At 44.9% G+C, this 12,720-nt stretch overlaps 15 non-coding genes across 15 annotated transcripts; all 15 read right to left on the reverse strand.

The window, feature by feature from the left end:
* Nucleotides 1–2,064: 2,064 nt before the first annotated feature.
* On the reverse strand, nt 2,065–2,138 carry TRNAN-GUU (transfer RNA asparagine (anticodon GUU)). Its single transcript has one exon. It is a non-coding gene; the product is annotated as a tRNA-Asn (tRNA).
* Nucleotides 2,139–2,956: 818 nt separating this feature from the next.
* TRNAN-GUU (transfer RNA asparagine (anticodon GUU)) lies at nt 2,957–3,030 on the reverse strand. Its single transcript has one exon. It is a non-coding gene; the product is annotated as a tRNA-Asn (tRNA).
* A 652-nt stretch (nt 3,031–3,682) lies between these two features.
* Nucleotides 3,683–3,756, reverse strand: TRNAN-GUU (transfer RNA asparagine (anticodon GUU)). The gene has a single exon. It is a non-coding gene; the product is annotated as a tRNA-Asn (tRNA).
* Nucleotides 3,757–4,232: 476 nt separating this feature from the next.
* On the reverse strand, nt 4,233–4,306 carry TRNAN-GUU (transfer RNA asparagine (anticodon GUU)). The gene has a single exon. It is a non-coding gene; the product is annotated as a tRNA-Asn (tRNA).
* Nucleotides 4,307–4,768: 462 nt separating this feature from the next.
* On the reverse strand, nt 4,769–4,842 carry TRNAN-GUU (transfer RNA asparagine (anticodon GUU)). The gene has a single exon. It is a non-coding gene; the product is annotated as a tRNA-Asn (tRNA).
* A 653-nt stretch (nt 4,843–5,495) lies between these two features.
* Nucleotides 5,496–5,569, reverse strand: TRNAN-GUU (transfer RNA asparagine (anticodon GUU)). The gene has a single exon. It is a non-coding gene; the product is annotated as a tRNA-Asn (tRNA).
* A 112-nt stretch (nt 5,570–5,681) lies between these two features.
* On the reverse strand, nt 5,682–5,755 carry TRNAN-GUU (transfer RNA asparagine (anticodon GUU)). Its single transcript has one exon. It is a non-coding gene; the product is annotated as a tRNA-Asn (tRNA).
* Nucleotides 5,756–6,231: 476 nt separating this feature from the next.
* TRNAN-GUU (transfer RNA asparagine (anticodon GUU)) lies at nt 6,232–6,305 on the reverse strand. Its single transcript has one exon. It is a non-coding gene; the product is annotated as a tRNA-Asn (tRNA).
* A 466-nt stretch (nt 6,306–6,771) lies between these two features.
* On the reverse strand, nt 6,772–6,845 carry TRNAN-GUU (transfer RNA asparagine (anticodon GUU)). The gene has a single exon. It is a non-coding gene; the product is annotated as a tRNA-Asn (tRNA).
* Nucleotides 6,846–7,498: 653 nt separating this feature from the next.
* TRNAN-GUU (transfer RNA asparagine (anticodon GUU)) lies at nt 7,499–7,572 on the reverse strand. Its single transcript has one exon. It is a non-coding gene; the product is annotated as a tRNA-Asn (tRNA).
* Nucleotides 7,573–7,684: 112 nt separating this feature from the next.
* Nucleotides 7,685–7,758, reverse strand: TRNAN-GUU (transfer RNA asparagine (anticodon GUU)). The gene has a single exon. It is a non-coding gene; the product is annotated as a tRNA-Asn (tRNA).
* A 476-nt stretch (nt 7,759–8,234) lies between these two features.
* Nucleotides 8,235–8,308, reverse strand: TRNAN-GUU (transfer RNA asparagine (anticodon GUU)). Its single transcript has one exon. It is a non-coding gene; the product is annotated as a tRNA-Asn (tRNA).
* A 466-nt stretch (nt 8,309–8,774) lies between these two features.
* On the reverse strand, nt 8,775–8,848 carry TRNAN-GUU (transfer RNA asparagine (anticodon GUU)). Its single transcript has one exon. It is a non-coding gene; the product is annotated as a tRNA-Asn (tRNA).
* Nucleotides 8,849–9,500: 652 nt separating this feature from the next.
* TRNAN-GUU (transfer RNA asparagine (anticodon GUU)) lies at nt 9,501–9,574 on the reverse strand. Its single transcript has one exon. It is a non-coding gene; the product is annotated as a tRNA-Asn (tRNA).
* Nucleotides 9,575–10,050: 476 nt separating this feature from the next.
* Nucleotides 10,051–10,124, reverse strand: TRNAN-GUU (transfer RNA asparagine (anticodon GUU)). Its single transcript has one exon. It is a non-coding gene; the product is annotated as a tRNA-Asn (tRNA).
* Between the last annotated feature and the right edge of the window lie 2,596 nt (nt 10,125–12,720).

The following is a 12,720-nucleotide window of genomic DNA, read 5'->3' on the forward strand; positions in this document are numbered from 1 at the left end:
AATTAACATCGGCCCCGCTCCTTTGCTGGACAACAAGAGATTGAATTGTGATTTAAAGCTTTCGTGACTGCAGGGATTCATATTCTTGGTTCTTTCGGTAAAGTCACGTAGAAGGGAAATAATAAAATAATACAAATATAAAACAATACAAATTCTCACGACGTTTCGACTGCAACGCAAGCAATCGTAATCAGGTGTGAAATCCGCAGCAAATTTTCTTTACCGAAAGAACCAAGAATAACAAGAGCTTGGTTTAAACTGGGTGGTTTTTTTGTTTGTAGTCTCCGTAAGACAAGGGGGTAGAGTTTTCATCTTTGCATGGGGTTAGGTGCCTGTTGGCCATGGCGGATTTTACGGAAACAAACCCACCAAACCCCCGTGAAACTTCTGGCGCTGGAGAAAGAGCTGTTTTTTTCAGATGCGCGTTGGGTATGCAGTAAGCAAGGCCATCGGCGTTGGAAACGTTTTCCCAGAGCCAGGCGTGGGGTTTGAATATTGCTGCGACGGAGTGAATATTGGCTGCGGTGTTGGTGACATATTGCAAAGCCAGAGTTGTCCTCGAAATGCACCATTTACGCTCGCTTTTTAATTGCCATTGGCTGTTTTGCTTAAGAATATATTTGCTACGCTGACAATTAATTTTAGTCACTTTATCACAAAGTTCTGAACAGTTGGTAAAAAAAATTCGCCTGGGATTTGGTCGTTAAAAATTTTGAGCCAGCTCTTTTAGTAAAAAAAAATGTTACGATGTTTCTTTTACACTAATACTTGCTGCTATCGTGGCACATTCAAGCATACTCATGCACATTGCCTTTCACCAAATGGATGACTTGTGTTATTTTCAAATACAATTTAGAGTTTAAAAAAACTATGCATTCCGTATGCTGATTCTCACGTTATTTATGTATACACCTACATGGGGTTTTCGCAGTCAAAATTAATCCCAATTTATATTCAGGGTGTTTCGGCCACGATGATCTGACCAAACTTGTGACGTTAAAATTCTGTTACTCTACAGGCAAACATGTCGTCAATTGCACGAGCGTTTGATGTGCCAATTGTGTGTTGTCGTTTTGCCTACTTTTAACACATCACGTTGAGATACGGAAAAATAGAATGACTGATACAGGGAGGAACAATGTTCCACACTGCCCACCAGGGATTATGTCTGTCTGACTGTCTGTTTGTCTGTCGTACATAATATATAATACACACAGCTCTTTGATTGGTGGAGACCTTACAAACAGCTCTTTGATTGGTGGAGACCTACTGCCGGGTACGGAGAGGGGAGGTGCCTAAGGGAGGAGGGTTAGGGGAGGGGCCTAAGGAAGGGGGGAGTCAGGAGAGGGGCCTGAGGGGTGGGGGGTCAGGGGAGGGGCCTGAGGGGGGGGTCAGCGGAGGGGCCTGAGGGAGGGGGGGTCAGGGGAGGGGCTTAAGGATATGGGAGGGGGGGGTGCTCAGGGGAGGGGCCTAACAGAAGGGGGGTTAGGGGAGGGGCCTAAGGGAAGGGGGGTCAGGGGAGGGGCCTGAGGATATGGGGGGTGGTCAGGGGAGGGGCCTAATGGAAAGGGGGTCAGGGGAGGGGCCTAAGGGGGGAGGGGCCTAAGGGAGAGGCGGGGGCGATAGTTCAGGGGGCTGTCTGCCTGGCTACCTAAAGTCAAGTTATCTTGTATACATACAGGTAGGAACAACAGGTTCCACACTGCCCACCAGGGATTATTTGTCTGTCTGTCGTGCACGAATGCGCTGTCCAACCAAGTTCCTACCTGCCCACTCCGAAGGAACGTGTTTCGGGCCAATACAGTTGTTATACAGGTGGGGACAACAGTTCCAGACTGCCCACCAGGGATTATTTGTCTGTCTGTCGTGCATAGCCACGCCCTCGATTTGTATTTCATAGAGCACTTCGGGCGGGCTCAGCACCACGTGAACACGGATCGCACGAATGCGCTGTCCAACCAAGTTCCTACCTGCCCACTCCGAAGGAACGTGTTGACATTCTCTGTCTTAAAAAACAGATTTAGAAGAGACTTTCTGCAAGAAAAAAAAACCCCTCCAAAAGTTCGTCCCTGGGTGGGCTTGAACCACCAACCTTTCGGTTAACAGCCGAACGCGCTAACCAATTGCGCCACAGAGACAGCTAGAAAAAAGCAATTGGTGTTCCATGTTGAAGGAATTAATGACATTCGCTGTCGTAAAAACGAATCGAGTATTGACTTTGTGAAATAAAACCGCGTCTCTGGGTGGGCTTGAACCACCAACCTTTACGGTTAACAGCTAAACGTGCGAACCAATTGCACCACAGATCCAGCTGCAAGAAGCAACTTGCTGTTCGATGTTGAAGGAATTAATGATATTCGCTGTCTTATAAAACGAATCTAGAAGAGACTTCATGCAATAAAAAAAACTCGCCAAAACCTCGTCGCTGGGTCGGCTTGAACCAACCAACCTTACCGTTAACAGCCGAACGCGCTAACCAATTGCACCACACAGACAGCTGCAAAAAAACAATTGATGTTCCATGTTGAAGGAATTCATGACATTCACTGTCGTAAAAAGAATCTAGTATTGACTTTGTGAGATAAAAATACACTTTCAAACAGCAGCTCTGGGTGGGTTTCAACCACCAACCTTGTTGGTCAACAGCTGAACCTGGTCACCCAATTGCGCCACAGAGACAGCTACAAGGAAGCACTTGTTGTTCCATTCTTGAGGATTAATGACATTCGCTGTCGTAAAAACGAATCGAGTATTGACTTTGTGAAATCAAACCTCGTCTCTGGGTGCGCTTGAACCACCAACCTTTCAGTTAAGGGCTGAACATGCGAACCAATTGCACCACAGAGCCAGCTGCAAGAAGCCACTTGCTGTCCCATGTTGAAGAAATTAATAGCATTCGCTGTCTTATAAAACAAATCTAGAATAGACTTTCTGCAAGCAAAAAACTTCGAAAATTCGTCCCTGGGTGGGCTTGAACCACCACCCTTTCGGTTAACAGCCGAACGCGCTAACCAATTGCGCCACAGAGACAGCTACAAGAAACCACTTGCTGTTCCCTGTTGAAGGAATTAATGATAATCGCTGTCTTATAAAACAAATCTAGAAGAGACTTTATGGAAGAAAAAACTCTCCAAAACCTCGTCGCTGGGTCGGCTTGAACCACCAAACTTATGGTTAACAGCAGAACGCGCTAACCAATTGCACCACACAGACAACTGCAAAAAAAACTATTGATGTTCCATGTTGAAGGAATTCATGACATTCACTGTCGTAAAAACGAATCTCGTGTTGACTTTGTGAGATAAAAATACACTTTCAAACAGCAGCTCTGGGTGGGCTTCAACCACCAACCTTGTTGGTCAACAGCTGAACCTGGTCACCAATTGCGCCACAGAGACAGCTACAAGGAAGCACTTGCTGCTGTTCAATTCTTGAGGATTAATGACATTCGCTGTCGTAAAAACGAATCGAGTATTGACTTTGTGAAATAAAACTGGGTCTCTGGGTGGGTTTAAACCACCAACCTGTCAGTTAAGAGCTGAAAATGCGAACCAATTGCACCACAGAACCAGCTGCAAGAAGCCACTTGCTGTTCCATGTTGAAGAAATTAATGGCATTCGCTGTCTTATAAAACAAATCTAGAATAGACTTTCTGCAAGCAAAAAAAGCTCTCCAAAAGTTCGTCCCTGGGTGGGCTTGAACCACCAACCTTTCGGTTAACAGCCGAACGCGCTAACCAATTGCGCCACAGAGACAGCTACAAGAAGCCACTTGCTGTTCCATGTTTAAGGAATTAATTAAATTCGCTGTCTTAAAATCGAATCTAGTATTGACTTTGAGGAATAAAAATACACTTTCAAACAGCGTCCCTCGGTGGGCTTGAACCACCAACCTATACACTTCACAACAAAACATGCTGGCCAAATGCGCCACAGACAGCTGAAAAGAACCAATTGCTGTTCCATGTTGAAGGAATTAATGATATTCGCTGTCGTAAAAACGAATCTAAAATAGACTTTCTACAAGCAAAAAACTGTCTGAAATCTCGTCCTTGGGTGGTTTTCAACTACCATCCTGTCGGTGAACAGCTGAACATGCGAACCAATTGCACCACAGAACCCGCTGGAAAAAGCCACTTGCTGTTCCATGTCTAAGGAATTAATGATATTCGCTGTCTTATAAAACAAATCGAGAAAAGACTTTCTGCAAGCAATAAAACTCCCCAAAACCTCGTCCCTGGGTGGGCTTGAACCACCAACCTTTCGGTTAACAGCCGAACGCGCTAACCAATTGCGCCACAGAGACAACTCCCAAACGCGACTTGCTGTTCCATGTTTAATGAATTAATGACATTCGCTGTGAAAAAAACTAATCTAGTATTGACTTTGTGAGATAAAAATACACTTTCAAACAGCATCTCTGGGTGGTTAAAAGCTGAACGCGCTAACCAATTGCACCACAGAGACAACTCAACGACGCCACTTGCTGTTCCATGTTTAAGGAATTAATACAGGTAGGAACAACAGTTCCACGCTGCCCACCAGGGATTATTTGTCTGTCTTGCATAGCCACGCCCTCGATTTGTATTTCATAGAGCACTTCGGGCGGGCTCAGCACCACGTGACGCGCCGCGTCACACGGATCGCACGAATGCGCTGTCCAACCAAGTTCCTACCTGCCCACTCCGAAGGAACGTGTTGACATTCGCTGTCTTAAAAAACAGATTTAGAATAGACTTTCTGCAAGAAAAAAAACTCTCCGAAACCTCGTCCCTGGGTGGGCTTGAACCACCAACCTTTCGGTTAACAGCCGAACGCGCTAACCAATTGCGCCACAGAGACAGCTACAAGAAACCACTTGCTGTTCCATGTTGAAGGAATTAATGATAATCGCTGTCTGAAAAAACAAATCTAGAAGAGACTTTATGGAAGAAAAAAACTCTCCAAAACCTCGTCGCTGGGTCGGCTTGAACCACCAAACTTATGGTTAACAGCAGAACGCGCTAACCAATTGCACCACACAGACAACTGCAAAAAAAACTATTGATGTTCCATGTTGAAGGAATTCATAACATTCACTGTCGTAAAAACGAATCTCGTGTTGACTTTGTGAGATAAAAATACACGTTCAAACAGCAGCTCTGGGTGGGCTTCAACCACCAACCTTGTTGGTCAACAGCTGAACCTGGTCACCAATTGCGCCACAGAGACAGCTACAAGGAAGCACTTGTTGCTGTTCCATTCTTGAGGATTAATGACATTCGCTGTCGTAAAAACGAATCGAGTATTGACTTTGTGAAATAAAACTGGGTCTCTGGGTGGGTTTAAACCACCAACCTGTCAGTTAAGAGCTGAACATGCGAACCAATTGCACCACAGAACCAGCTGCAAGAAGCCACTTGCTGTTCCATGTTGAAGAAATTAATGGCATTCGCTGTCTTATAAAACAAATCTAGAATAGACTTTCTGCAAGCAAAAAAAGCTCTCCAAAAGTTCGTCCCTGGGTGGGCTTGAACCACCAACCTTTCGGTTAACAGCCGAACGCGCTAACCAATTGCGCCACAGAGACAGCTACAAGAAGCCACTTGCTGTTCCATGTTGAAGAAATTAATGGCATTCGCTGTCTTATAAAACAAATCTAGAATAGACTTTCTGCAAGCAAAAAAAGCTCTCCAAAAGTTCGTCCCTGGGTGGGCTTGAACCACCAACCTTTCGGTTAACAGCCGAACGCGCTAACCAATTGCGCCACAGAGACAGCTACAAGAAGCCACTTGCTGTTCCATGTTTAAGGAATTAATTAAATTCGCTGTCTTAAAATCGAATCTAGTATTGACTTTGAGGAATAAAAATACACTTTCAAACAGCGTCCCTCGGTGGGCTTGAACCACCAACCTATACACTTCACAACAAAACACGCTGGCCAAATGCGCCACAGACAGCTGAAAAGAACCAATTGCTGTTCCATGTTGAAGGAATTAATGATATTCGCTGTCGTAAAAACGAATCTAAAATAGACTTTCTACAAGCAAAAAACTCTCTGAAATCTCGTCCTTGGGTGGTTTTCAACTACCAACCTTTCGGTGAACAGCTGAATGTGCGAACCAATTGCACCACAGAACCCGCTGGAAAAAGCCACTTGCTGTTCCATGTCTAAGGAATTAATGATATTCGCTGTCTTATAAAACAAATCGAGAAAAGACTTTCTGCAAGCAATAAAACTCCCCTAAACCTCGTCCCTGGGTGGGCTTGAACCACCAACCTTTCGGTTAACAGCCGAACGCGCTAACCAATTGCGCCACAGAGACAACTCCCAAACGCGACTTGCTGTTCCATGTTTAATGAATTAATGACATTCGCTGTGAAAAAAACTAATCTAGTATTGACTTTGTGAGATAAAAATACACTTTCAAACAGCATCTCTGGGTGGTTAAAAGCTGAACGCGCTAACCAATTGCACCACAGAGACAACTCAACGACGCCACTTGCTGTTCCATGTTTAAGGAATTAATACAGGTAGGAACAACAGTTCCACACTGCCCACCAGGGATTATTTGTCTGTCTGTCGTGCATAGCCACGCCCTCGATTTGTATTTCATAGAGCACTTCGGGCGGGCTCAGCACCACGTGACGCGCCGCGTCACACGGATCGCACGAATGCGCTGTCCAACCAAGTTCCTACCTGCCCACTCCGAAGGAACGTGTTGACATTCGCTGTCTTAAAAAAACAGATTTAGAAGAGACTTTCTGCAAGAAAAAAACTCTCCGAAACCTCGTCCCTGGGTGGGCTTGAACCACCAACCTTTCGGTTAACAGCCGAACGCGCTAACCAATTGCGCCACAGAGACAGCTACAAGAAACCACTTGCTGTTCCCTGTTGAAGGAATTAATGATAATCGCTGTCTGAAAAAACAAATCTAGAAGAGACTTTATGGAAGAAAAAAATTCTCCAAAACCTCGTCGCTGGGTCGGCTTGAACCACCAAACTTATGGTTAACAGCAGAACGCGCTAACCAATTGCACCACACAGACAACTGCAAAAAAAACTATTGATGTTCCATGTTGAAGGAATTCATAACATTCACTGTCGTAAAAACGAATCTCGTGTTGACTTTGTGAGATAAAAATACACTTTCAAACAGCAGCTCTGGGTGGGCTTCAACCACCAACCTTGTTGGTCAACAGCTGAACCTGGTCACCAATTGCGCCACAGAGACAGCTACAAGGAAGCACTTGTTGCTGTTCCATTCTTGAGGATTAATGACATTCGCTGTCGTAAAAACGAATCGAGTATTGACTTTGTGAAATAAAACTGGGTCTCTGGGTGGGTTTAAACCACCAACCTGTCAGTTAAGAGCTGAACATGCGAACCAATTGCACCACAGAACCAGCTGCAAGAAGCCACTTGCTGTTCCATGTTGAAGAAATTAATGGCATTCGCTGTCTTATAAAACAAATCTAGAATAGACTTTCTGCAAGCAAAAAAAGCTCTCCAAAAGTTAGTCCCTGGGTGGGCTTGAACCACCAACCTTTCGGTTAACAGCCGAACGCGCTAACCAATTGCACCACAGAGACAGCTACAAGAAGCCACTTGCTGTTCCATGTTGAAGAAATTAATGGCATTCGCTGTCTTATAAAACAAATCTAGAATAGACTTTCTGCAAGCAAAAAAAGCTCTCCAAAAGTTCGTCCCTGGGTGGGCTTGAACCACCAACCTTTCGGTTAACAGCCGAACGCGCTAACCAATTGCGCCACAGAGACAGCTACAAGAAGCCACTTGCTGTTCCATGTTTAAGGAATTAATTAAATTCGCTGTCTTAAAATCGAATCTAGTATTGACTTTGAGGAATAAAAATACACTTTCAAACAGCGTCCCTCGGTGGGCTTGAACCACCAACCTATACACTTCACAACAAAACACGCTGGCCAAATGCGCCACAGACAGCTGAAAAGAACCAATTGCTGTTCCATGTTGAAGGAATTAATGATATTCGCTGTCGTAAAAACGAATCTAAAATAGACTTTCTACAAGCAAAAAACTCTCTGAAATCTCGTCCTTGGGTGGTTTTCAACTACCAACCTTTCGGTGAACAGCTGAATGTGCGAACCAATTGCACCACAGAACCCGCTGGAAAAAGCCACTTGCTGTTCCATGTCTAGGGAATTAATGATATTCGCTGTCTTATAAAACAAATCGAGAAAAGACTTTCTGCAAGCAATAAAACTCCCCAAAACCTCGTCCCTGGGTGGGCTTGAACCACCAACCTTTCGGTTAACAGCCGAACGCGCTAACCAATTGCGCCACAGAGACAACTCCCAAACGCGACTTGCTGTTCCATGTTTAATGAATTAATGACATTCGCTGTGAAAAAAACTAATCTAGTATTGACTTTGTGAGATAAAAATACACTTTCAAACAGCATCTCTGGGTGGTTAAAAGCTGAACGCGCTAACCAATTGCACCACAGAGACAACTCAACGACGCCACTTGCTGTTCCATGTTTAAGGAATTAATACAGGTAGGAACAACAGTTCCACACTGCCCACCAGGGATTATTTGTCTGTCTGTCGTGCATAGCCACGCCCTCGATTTGTATTTCATAGAGCACTTCGGGCGGGCTCAGCACCACGTGACGCGCCGCGTCACACGGATCGCACGAATGCGCTGTCCAACCAAGTTCCTACCTGCCCACTCCGAAGGAACGTGTTGACATTCGCTGTCTTAAAAAAACAGATTTAGAAGAGACTTTCTGCAAGAAAAAAACTCTCCGAAACCTCGTCCCTGGGTGGGCTTGAACCACCAACCTTTCGGTTAACAGCCGAACGCGCTAACCAATTGCGCCACAGAGACAGCTACAAGAAACCACTTGCTGTTCCCTGTTGAAGGAATTAATGATAATCGCTGTCTGAAAAAACAAATCTAGAAGAGACTTTATGGAAGAAAAAAACTCTCCAAAACCTCGTCGCTGGGTCGGCTTGAACCACCAAACTTATGGTTAACAGCAGAACGCGCTAACCAATTGCACCACACAGACAACTGCAAAAAAACTATTGATGTTCCATGTTGAAGGAATTCATGACATTCACTGTCGTAAAAACGAATCTCGTGTTGACTTTGTGAGATAAAAATACACTTTCAAACAGCAGCTCTGGGTGGGCTTCAACCACCAACCTTGTTGGTCAACAGCTGAACCTGGTCACCAATTGCGCCACAGAGACAGCTACAAGGAAGCACTTGTTGCTGTTCCATTCTTGAGGATTAATGACATTCGCTGTCGTAAAAACGAATCGAGTATTGACTTTGTGAAATAAAACTGGGTCTCTGGGTGGGTTTAAACCACCAACCTGTCAGTTAAGAGCTGAACATGCGAACCAATTGCACCACAGAACCAGCTGCAAGAAGCCACTTGCTGTTCCATGTTGAAGAAATTAATGGCATTCGCTGTCTTATAAAACAAATCTAGAATAGACTTTCTGCAAGCAAAAAAAGCTCTCCAAAAGTTCGTCCCTGGGTGGGCTTGAACCACCAACCTTTCGGTTAACAGCCGAACGCGCTAACCAATTGCGCCACAGAGACAGCTACAAGAAGCCACTTGCTGTTCCATGTTTAAGGAATTAATTAAATTCGCTGTCTTAAAATCGAATCTAGTATTGACTTTGAGGAATAAAAATACACTTTCAAACAGCGTCCCTCGGTGGGCTTGAACCACCAACCTATACACTTCGCAACAAAACACGCTGGCCAAATGCGCCACAGACAGCTGAAAAGAACCAATTGCTGTTCCATGTTGAAGGAATTAATGATATTCGCTGTCGTAAAAACGAATCTAAAATAGACTTTCTACAAGCAAAAAACTCTCTGAAATCTCGTCCTTGGGTGGTTTTCAACTACCAACCTTTCGGTGAACAGCTGAATGTGCGAACCAATTGCACCACAGAACCCGCTGGAAAAAGCCACTTGCTGTTCCATGTCTAAGGAATTAATGATATTCGCTGTCTTATAAAACAAATCGAGAAAAGACTTTCTGCAAGCAATAAAACTCCCCAAAACCTCGTCCCTGGGTGGGCTTGAACCACCACCCTTTCGGTTAACAGCCGAACGCGCTAACCAATTGCGCCACAGAGACAACTCCCAAACGCGACTTGCTGTTCCATGTTTAATGAATTAATGACATTCGCTGTGAAAAAAACTAATCTAGTATTGACTTTGTGAAATAAAAATACACTTTCAAACAGCATCTCTGGGTGGTTAAAAGCTGAACGCGCTAACCAAATGCACCACAGAGACAACTCAACGACGCCACTTGCTGTTCCATGTTTAAGGAATTAATACAGGTAGGAACAACAGTTCCACACTGCCCACCAGGGATTATTTGTCTGTCTGTCGTGCATAGCCACGCCCTCGATTTGTATTTCATAGAGCACTTCGGGCGGGCTCAGCACCACGTGACGCGCCGCGTCACACGGATCGCACGAATGCGCTGTCCAACCAAGTTCCTACCTGCCCCCTCCGAAGGAACGTGTTTAACTGAGTGGAGCTTGAAACCATTAAAATGATTAGGTGATAAATCAACAATCCAAAAAATATTCCTAATATTTCGATTTAAAGCTTTCGTGAGTGCAGGGATTAATATTCTTCTTGGTTCTTTCGGTAAAGTCACGTAGAAGGGAAATAATAAAAGAATGTAGCATTTTTTTTTATTTCATTATTTCCCTTCTACGTGACTTTACCGAAAGAACCAAGAAGATGAATCCCTGCAGTCACGAAAGCTTTAAATCGAAATAAAAAGTATGTTGAATTTATTTTCTTTTATTATTTCCCTTCTACGTGACTTTGCCGAAAGAACCAAGAATATATATATTCTCAGGTTTTTTTCGGTAAAGTCACGTAGGTAAAAAAAAAATAAAAAAAAAAATTTCACGACGTTTCGGAGGCAACAATGCCTCCGAAACGTCGTGAAATTTTATTTTTATTTTTGTTTTGTTTTGTTTTATTTTACTTTCATTACTTTTAATGTTTTACCTACGTGACTTTACCGAAAAAAAACCTGAGAATATGAATCATTGCAGTCACGAAAGCTTCAAATCAAGAATATATATTCCTAACACTTCGTTTTACGTGTTCAGTCGTCAATGTGCGGTGGGAGGGCTCACAAGCAGCACAGATTTGGTCAGATCGTCATACGGCCTAACCGGGGGAGAACAAAGCTGGCCTCCTAACTAAGGCTGTCGGTCTAGAGCAGTGGTTCTTAACCCAAGGGTGCACACACGCCACCCCCTCGGGGGTACGAGATGCCCTTTCTGAGAACCGAAGTGGGTGCAATGCTGCAATAAAGGTTATAAGAACCAAATGGTGTGCAGACTGCATCGCCAGCTGTCGGCACGGTAGTCGAGCAAAGGTCGCCTTCGCATGTTCCGTGGGACGTAACGATGCAAGGCCGGGCAACTGGGAAGCCCCTGCCGTGATTTTGCCCAGACCGCTGGTGTCGGAGTGGCACTCTGGCCCTCACCCGGCATTCCAGCTCGGGGACATGTTGGTGAATGTGCTATAACTGAAAGAAGAACGTCCTGTGGACGGTGACATCGACTCGACAAAAACGACTGATTTTCGCCTCGGTTACAAAGCCAGATTTGTGCATGAGCAACAAGAACACACCCCTTACTAGACTGTTGAAACGAGTGCTCAGAGAGAAGCACACGTTGGCGATTACAATTTAACGTCGGGGTGATGCAGTTATCACAAATGCACACCCGGCTTTACCTTGACTTTGCAATGATGATGGCCCCGCCAGAAATAGCCGGTGGATGTTATAAAGACCTCGTGATACAACGTGCAACAGTCTGTTAATGGTTAAGCGGCCTTGTCATTGCGCGAGTTAAGAGATTAGAACATTGATCTGTAACATCTTCCCAGGCCTTGCTGATAACACTGTAACAATGTGTTTGTTCCTGGGTAGTCAGTGTTATTTCCTATTTTGTAGGATGGTACAGCGGGGAAAAGAGAGCCATGAAATTCGCTATCCCAAGAATTTGGTGGGAACCCACTGTCCACTCAAGCAACTGCTACTTCTGCACGGTGGACCCTTCCAAACATCGGACTGGCAAGAATGCACCTATCCAGACCTTCATCCATCGCCCCGGTGCCACACTGCCATGAGCTCCCTGTACCCACTCCTTCAGAGAGAGAGCAGCCGTCTTTAGCAGAGAGCAGCAAGTCAGAGAGCGAGGAAAACGTAGATCCAGGTGACAATTTCAGAGGTGGAGCCGAGGAGAGAACCCCATACTACCCCCACCAAAAAGACCTCAACGACATGATCGGAGATCTTGGTCTCACCAAGTCCAATGCCGAGCCTTTGACGTCTAGGCTCATGCAGTGGAACTTGTTGGATAAAAGTGTGAAAGACGCAGATCAGAGGAAGCGTCACCAATCTTTTTGCAGCTTCTTCACCCGTCAAGATGGGCTCTGCTTCTGCCTCAATGTGACCAGTCTGTTCGAGGCAATCTGAATCGCCTGTAACCAGAAATAGTGGCGCCTCTTCATTGACAGCTCATCCAGGAGCCTCAAAGCCCTGCTGCTCCATAATGGTAACAAGTACCCGTCTCTTCCCCTGGCTCACTCGGTGCACCTCAAAGAGGATTACAACAGCATCAAGACCTTGCTGGACGCCTTGAAGTATGATGAGTACGACTGGGAGGTCATCGGAGACTTTAAAATGGTGGCAT

This window comes from Lampetra planeri, chromosome 37 (genome assembly GCF_965212315.1).
Source record: "Lampetra planeri chromosome 37, kcLamPlan1.2.h2, whole genome shotgun sequence".
Lineage (NCBI taxonomy): Eukaryota > Metazoa > Chordata > Hyperoartia > Petromyzontiformes > Petromyzontidae > Lampetra > Lampetra planeri.